Source organism: Salmo trutta, chromosome 26 (assembly GCF_901001165.1).
Source record: "Salmo trutta chromosome 26, fSalTru1.1, whole genome shotgun sequence".
Classification (NCBI taxonomy): Eukaryota; Metazoa; Chordata; class Actinopteri; order Salmoniformes; family Salmonidae; genus Salmo; species Salmo trutta.
This window is the reverse complement of record NC_042982.1, coordinates 45,067,663-45,075,346: the sequence shown is the minus strand read 5'-3', so window position 1 is coordinate 45,075,346 and position 7,684 is coordinate 45,067,663.

Sequence of the window (7,684 nt, the reverse complement as noted above, 5' to 3'; positions counted from 1 at the left end):
CAACAAGGCAGGTCCTACAGGCCCTAGTTTTGTCACACCTTGACTACTGTTCAGTCATGTGGTCAGGTGCCACAAAAAGGGACTTAGGAAAATTGCAATTGGCTCAGAACAGGGCAGCACGGCTGGCCCTTAAATATACACAGAGAGCTAATATTAATAATATGCATGTAAATCTCTCCTGGCTCAAAGTGGAGGAGAGATTGACTTAATCACTATTTAAAAAAAAAAAATAAAAAAAAAAATTGAGTATTCGAAACATACAATATACTTGCAGTGAAGCCGCTCAACAACTACATCATACCAGTCATCCAACAGATTCCCATTCAGAGAGACACACAGAAGCATCCAGGGTCAATGCCCTGCTCAAGGGCATGTTGACCGATCTACAACCAGGCCAAAAAACGTGAACCCAAACCCTCCAAGATCCCCAATAGCTGTCCCTCAACCATTCAAGACTCCTCCCACAGTCTAAAAAACCCTGGAAGAAAACTAAAATATACAATTAATTCCATTCCCCAAGAACCCCCCAATGCACCAACAACCAAGAGAATGAACTAAAGAGAAAAAAGGAAAAGACAGAAGAAACCAGCAAAAAATGTAAAATAAAACTAAATAATAAATTTAAAACAAAGGACATCAAGGACAACTAAAATAATAACAGCAATGCCAACTGTATATGTTTGTGTGCATGTCTGGCACTATTACATGTCTATGTGTGTGTGTGTGTTCTTGTATGTGTTCATTTGAATGAGAGTGTGTGTGCATGTGTACAAACACCTGCACGGCATCAGCCTCAGGCAAACCGGCATTAGTTGTAAAAACACTGCCACTTAGTGTCATTCAAATGTACTTTTTATTATGTTTTATTTTGACTTTCTTTTTTTAAACTTTTATCTTTGACCATCATTCTATCTCTCTCAGAAGCAACTCTACTCCCACTTGTCTCCAATTCCACATACCAACCCTCAGCTTCCCTCAGCCCATCCCAACTATCTCTGCTGGCCACCCACTTCGGGTTTCAACTCAACACATATCTTTCAACTGTGCTGTGATGTTTAACGTACAATTTCAATCTATCTAATCGAATAGAATCCACAGATTGCGAGTTGAAGGTAAATACTTTTACTAAGAGTATTAGTATATTAGTAATTGACTGACCCGGTCTCTCCAGATCTCCTAACAGTACTATTTCTAGGGTCAATTTTAGATCAATGCTATGCATTTTCAGCCATTCCTGAACCTGAGACCAGAAACAGGCTACCTGAGGGCAATACCAAAATAAATGGTCTATTGATTCTGTATCCTCACAACAACATCTGCAGAGCTTCGATGATTTTATGCCCCAAATATTCAAAATTTTGTTGGTGGCAAGAATTCTATATAATAATTTTATCTGAAAAGCACGAAGTCTTGAATCTTGTGTTGTTTTATATACCAACTCATACACCCTGTACCATGGAATTGGTACATCAAAAATCTCTTTCCAACTATTTTGCAATCTGTATGGCACAGTTGTCAACATCCTGGTCCTCAAATGAAATTGGTATACTTTCCTATTTATGCTATTTTTATTCCTCCGCCAGTTTTGATCCTTTATATTGGGCAGACAGACCAGTTCCCTACCTCCTCCCGCCTCCTCCATTTTTGGGGCAATGCTGTAATCAATTGGTTGTACTCTTGGATTGAGCAGACCTTCCCGTACAATTCTGATAACTCCTTGAAGGACATAACTCTACCATTCAAATTAACAATATAATTTAAGAACAAAATACCCTTTTCAAACATTTTCCATAAATACAGGTATTTTATCAACCAGCACATTTGAGTTCCGCCATAATATTTGTTGTAATATTTGTTATATCTTTTCAGGGGGATGAAATTGAAATTGTAGCCAGCTCTGCAATGCTTGTTTGAAGAAGACAGATACTTTGAAAAAAGTATCATTTTCAATTCATCGAAAATGAGACATGGCAATCTGCACAAAGGCAAAAAGGCAATTTTTAAACAATGGATGAGCTGTTCTTATTAATCTACTTGAGAACCATTTAGGGTTCAAATAAAACTTTTGAATGAGTGAAGCTTTTAGAGAGAGGCTTAGTGCTTTTATATTTAATAATCTCAACCCACCAAATTCATATTCATTATGTAGATTTTGTCTGGTTTAGCGTCCCAGATAAAGCTAAATATTTTTTGCTCATATGATTTGAAAAACTAATCATCAGGAGTAGGCAGCGCCATAAGTAAGTGAGTAAACTGAGATATGACTAAGGAGTCAATCAGGGCAATTTTTCCATAAATAGACAGGTATTTACCTCTCTATGGTTGCAGGATCTTGTCTATATTTTACAAGTTTTCTATTGAAATTCATTGTGGAGAGCTCATTTATATATTTTGTGATATGAATACCGAGTATGTCTACTTCAACATCAGCCCATTTTATAGGTAAACTGCAGGGTAATGTAAAAGTTGTATTTTTTAAGGATCCAATACATAATATTGTACACTTATCATAATTAGGCTTTAGTCCAGAGAGTACATAAAAGTTATCTAGATCTTCAATGAGACATTGCAGGATCTAGCTTGCGGACTTAATATAAAACTTGAGTCATTGGCATACATGGACACCTTTGTTTTTAAGCCTTGGATTTCTAATCCTCTAATGTTGTTATTGGATCTGATTTTAATAGCTAGCATTTCGATGGCCATAACGAATATATATGGTGACAGCGGACACCCTTGTTTAACTCCTCTTGACAATTCAAAACTCTCTGAGAAGTAGCCGTTATTTACTATTTTACACCTGGGGTTGCTATACATTATTTTTACCCATTTTATAAGAGAATTACCAAAATTGAAAAAATCCAGGCATTTATAAATAAAATCCAGTCTTACTTTATCAAATGGCTTTTCAAAATCCGCTATAAATGCCATTCCAGGCTTCTTATATGTTTCATGATGTTCTAGTTGTCGTATATTATTTCCAATGTATCGTTCATTTAAAAAACCTGTCTGATCAGGATGAACAATACCTGGTAAAACCCTTTTAATTCTGAGTGCTATGCATTTTGCTAGTATTTTTGCATCACAACATTGAAGTGTAAGGGGCCTCCAGTTTTTTAGATAGACTGGGTCTTTATATTTGCCATCTGGGTCTTGTTTTAATAATAGAGAAATCAGACCTTCCTGCTGAGTACCTGACAGACTACCATTTCTATAGGAGTAGTTAAAACAATCTAACAATGGAGCTTTTAGTATATCAAAAATACTTCATATACCTCTACCGGTATGCCATCAAGCCCTGGGATTTTTCCAGACTAAAAGGATTTAATAGCCTCAAAAAGTTCTTCCTTTGTAAATTGGCCTTCGCACTGATCTTTCTGTACATTTGTTAATTTACAATTTTTTATATTATTTGAAAAGAATTCCTTACCGTAATCTTCATTCAGTGGGAAAGGATGAGATGGAAAAGAGAACATCTGCCTAAAATAATTAGCTTCCTCTTTTAAAATATCATTCGGAGAATCATAGATAACTCCGTCTTCAGTAACGAGTTTCTGCAAATTCTTTTTGTTAGCGTTCCTGTATTGGAGATTCAGGAAAAATGTTGTGCATTTTTCTCCATATTCCATCCAGTTTGCTTTATTTTTGTTATAGATTACATTAGATCGTTCTTTTTGTTTTTCCTCTAACTTGTTTTGTATCTCTGTAGTATCGTTTTTATTGCTATCTACCTGTACTATTAGTTCATGGATTTCCCTTGTTAGTCTTGTCTCTTTAGCCAGAAACTGCTTTTTAATTATTGATGAATATTGAATTGAATGAACCCTGAAGGTACATTTAAAGGTATCCAAAACAATAAGGGGGTTTGCTGAACCTATTATTATACTGGAGAAATTCGGTTATAATTTTGTTTGTCTTAGTTAAAAACAAGTTGTCCTCCAGTAAACTTTGATTAAATGTCCAATATCCCCGTCCACGTGGAAAATCTATAAGAGTTATGTGAATGCCAATTAGATGATGATCCGATCGCATTCTGTCTCCTATTAAAACTTTTTTAATCTTTGATGCAAGAGAGAAAGAGACAAGAAAGTAGTCAAGACGACTAGCTTGATTAAGTCTCCTCCATGTATATCTCACTAGGTCAGGGTTTTTTAGTCTCCAAATATCCACTATTTCTAATGTGTCCATAATATTTGTGATTTCCTTAACAGTGATGATAGTTTGTAAAGTGGTTACCTTTACGGTCCATTGAGGTATTTAACACTGTGTTATAGTCTCCTACCATAATGATTACATCATTTGTTGCCTGTAAGTTCAATAAATTGGTATAAATGTTTTCGAAGAAGTGTGGATCATCTTGATTTGGATCATATAGATTAATGAGCCAAATCTCTTTTTCGTCCACTTTCATATTCAAAAGGATCCACCTTCCTTGCGAATCATTCCTGAGTATTTGCACATTCAGATCAAAATTGTTTTTAATTAATAATCATCACACTTCATCACTACTTGTTTTTGTAAGAAGTGTTGACAAGCTGAATGTACTACTAGCAAACACACAGCTCAGACATCCACCCCACAAGACATGCCACCAGAGGTCACAATCCCCCATGTCCAGAACAGACTATGGGAGGCGCACAGTACTACATAGACCCATGACTACATGGAACTCTATTCCACATCAGGTAACTGATGCAATCAGTACAATTTAAATTAAAAAACAGATAAAAATACACCTTACGGAACAGCGGGGACTGTGAAGAGACACACACAGGTACAGGAATACACACACAATCACTAGCACTCACACTCTACCCACTCTACACACGCATACATTGTAATATTGTTGTATTGTGGTATTACACATTTTGTATTGTAGATAGTTAGTGGTGTAATAATGTTATATGATGTACTGTTCTTTCTTTTGTTTTATATGTAATGTAAGTGCCTTAATGTGTTTGGACCCCAGGAAGAGTAGCTGCTGAGGCTCACAAATAAATACAAATACTGTCATGTGAGAATTGGTGTTTTCCTGCTAATTGATAGCATTTTGGAACATTCGCGCTGATAGCCTACTGCAGTGTGCACATTGCTGCACTTAGAATGTGAAGAAATAGCCTAATAGTTTATCAACATTTTAAGCTAAACATTCTGCAAATATTTTTATTTTTTTATTCTAATAGTTGTACTAATTTGGGATCTATCGCATTCACAGGAGGTTGGTGGCACCTTAATTGGGGAGGACGGGCTGGTAGTAAGTGGAATGGTACATTAAACACATGGTTTCCATGTTTGATGCCATTCCATTTGCTCCGTTCCAGCCGTTATTAGCCGTTCTCCCCCCAGCAGCCTCCACTGATTGCATCCCACAACTGTCCCAGACTAAGTTTGGAATATTTATTTATCGCACAGAATAGAATAGGTCAACTTTTGTACTATGGGGGATAGTAGATTGACATATGCTACTGCTTTTTCTGTTTGTTAGGCCTACTCATCTTGTTGGCTGATGAAAAGTAAATGTGGACAGTTCTTCCAATATCTTCAATGTGCTCCTCGGAATTGGATAAGGACGTACGCAGCGTCCCCGATGTGTCTGTCTTCACTTGTAGCCTGTGAGAAAGACCCGATCATGTGAACCATGGGAGTGAGAGGTGCTTCGGAGCAGGCAGCTCTCAGTGTGAACGACCCAACGCAGCACTCGGGGAGAAGGGCCCATCGGCCACTGGCCGCAAAAGCCATGGATTTTTTTTTAGGGTGCATTATGGCCACACAAAGGTGATGCCGCCGGGAAATTCGAGGCATTAGCAAGTGCTTGTCAAATTGTGAATGAGAGACTGATGAAGTGTGTACAGCCTGGGCAAAAAACAACAAAGCCGAGTTCACACCTTTCAAGCGACTTTTTTACAATCATCATCAGAGTCCCATCATGCAGCTTTACAATGTATTAAATCAACACATATAGCCTAACGGCTGTAGAACTACATTCACATTAACAGCTCTAAATTAAGCATACAGGAATACCTGTTTCTTTGTTAACCGCTCAACACAGAATATCCGCACTCCCTCAAATCGTTTGGAGAAAATACCCTTTCTATTTTATTCAGCTTTGTTCAATTGTATTCTTCATACTATAAAATAATGCCACGGAATTCTAAGCAAATCCTGCCTGCTAAATGAACTAGTGTAGTCCACAGCCATATGGCATAGTAGCCAGATCAGGACCTGCTAAATGAACTAGTGTAGTCCACAGCCATATGGCACAGCCAGATCAGGACCTGCTAAATGAACTAGTGTAGCCCACAGCCATATGGCACAGCCACATCAGGACCTGCTAAATGAACTAGTGTAGTCCACAGCGATATGGCACAGCCAGATCAAGACCTGCTAAATGAACTAGTGTAGTCCACAGCCATATGGCACAGCCAGATCAGGACCTGCTAAATGAACTAGTGTAGTCCACAGCCATATGGCACAGCCAGATCAAGACCTGCTAAATGAACTAGTGTAGTCCACAGCCATATGGCACAGCCACATCAGGACCTGCTAAATGAACTAGTGTAGTCCACAGCCATATGGCACAGCCAGATCAGGACCTGCTAAATGAACTAGTGTAGTCCACAGCCATATGGCACAGCCAGATCAGGACCTGCTAAATGAACTAGTGTAGCCCACAGCCATATGGCACAGCCAGATCAGGACCTGCTAAATGAACTAGTGTAGCCCACAGCCATATGGCACAGCCAGATCAGGACCTAACGTCAGGACAACTCAGTATGCTATTCTGTTCTTCTGAAATAGACCACATTTTCTTTATATCATATTTCTTTAGACCTGTCTAAAATAAATAATGGATTTATTGTGAAAGTCTAGGATATATTAAATGGATTTATTAGACTTTTTAAAATGTAGATGTTCCAAAGGTCTGCATCAGTGGCTTGTAGGAAAGCCAGGAGATGCTAAATGTGTTTATGTTAATTAATGGTCAATTACCGTGAGACCGACAGTTATTTGCTTGACAGTCACCGGCTGCCAAAATGTCGTGACCCCCCCAAAGCCCTACCCCTTCCCTAACCCTAGTGTTGTGACAAATATAACTTTTTTTTTTTTTTTACATTCTGTTAATGAATGCCAGTTCGTTGTTCATCTGCAGTGGTATTTCTCTAACCTGAAAAGCTCAAACCCTTTTACACCGTACATACAATCCAACAGTATCACCGTTGTGTTTCATTTTGTAGTAAAGCAAAAGTTCTTCACAGCAGCAAATTTAAAACTGTTGAAGAAATGGTATTTCTGTTGGAAGTTCAAATCAAAAGCATATCAAACTTTATTTGTCACATGCGCCGAATACAACAAGTGTAGACCTTACCGTGAAATGCTTACTTACAAGCACCAATATGGTTCCGTAGGTCCTCTACTGTTGAAAAAAATGGTATTTCTGTTGGAAGCAGGCACCATGGTCCAGTAGGTCATCTACTGTTGAATAAATGGTATTTCTGTTGGAAGCAGGCACCATGGTCCAGTAGGTCCTCTACTGTTGAATAAATGGTATTTCTGTTGGAAGCAGGCACCATGGTCCAGTAGGTCCTCTACTGTTGAAAAAAATGGTATTTCTGTTGGAAGCAGGCACCATGGTCCAGTAGGTCATCTACTGTTGAATAAATGGTATTTCTGTTGGAAGCAGGCA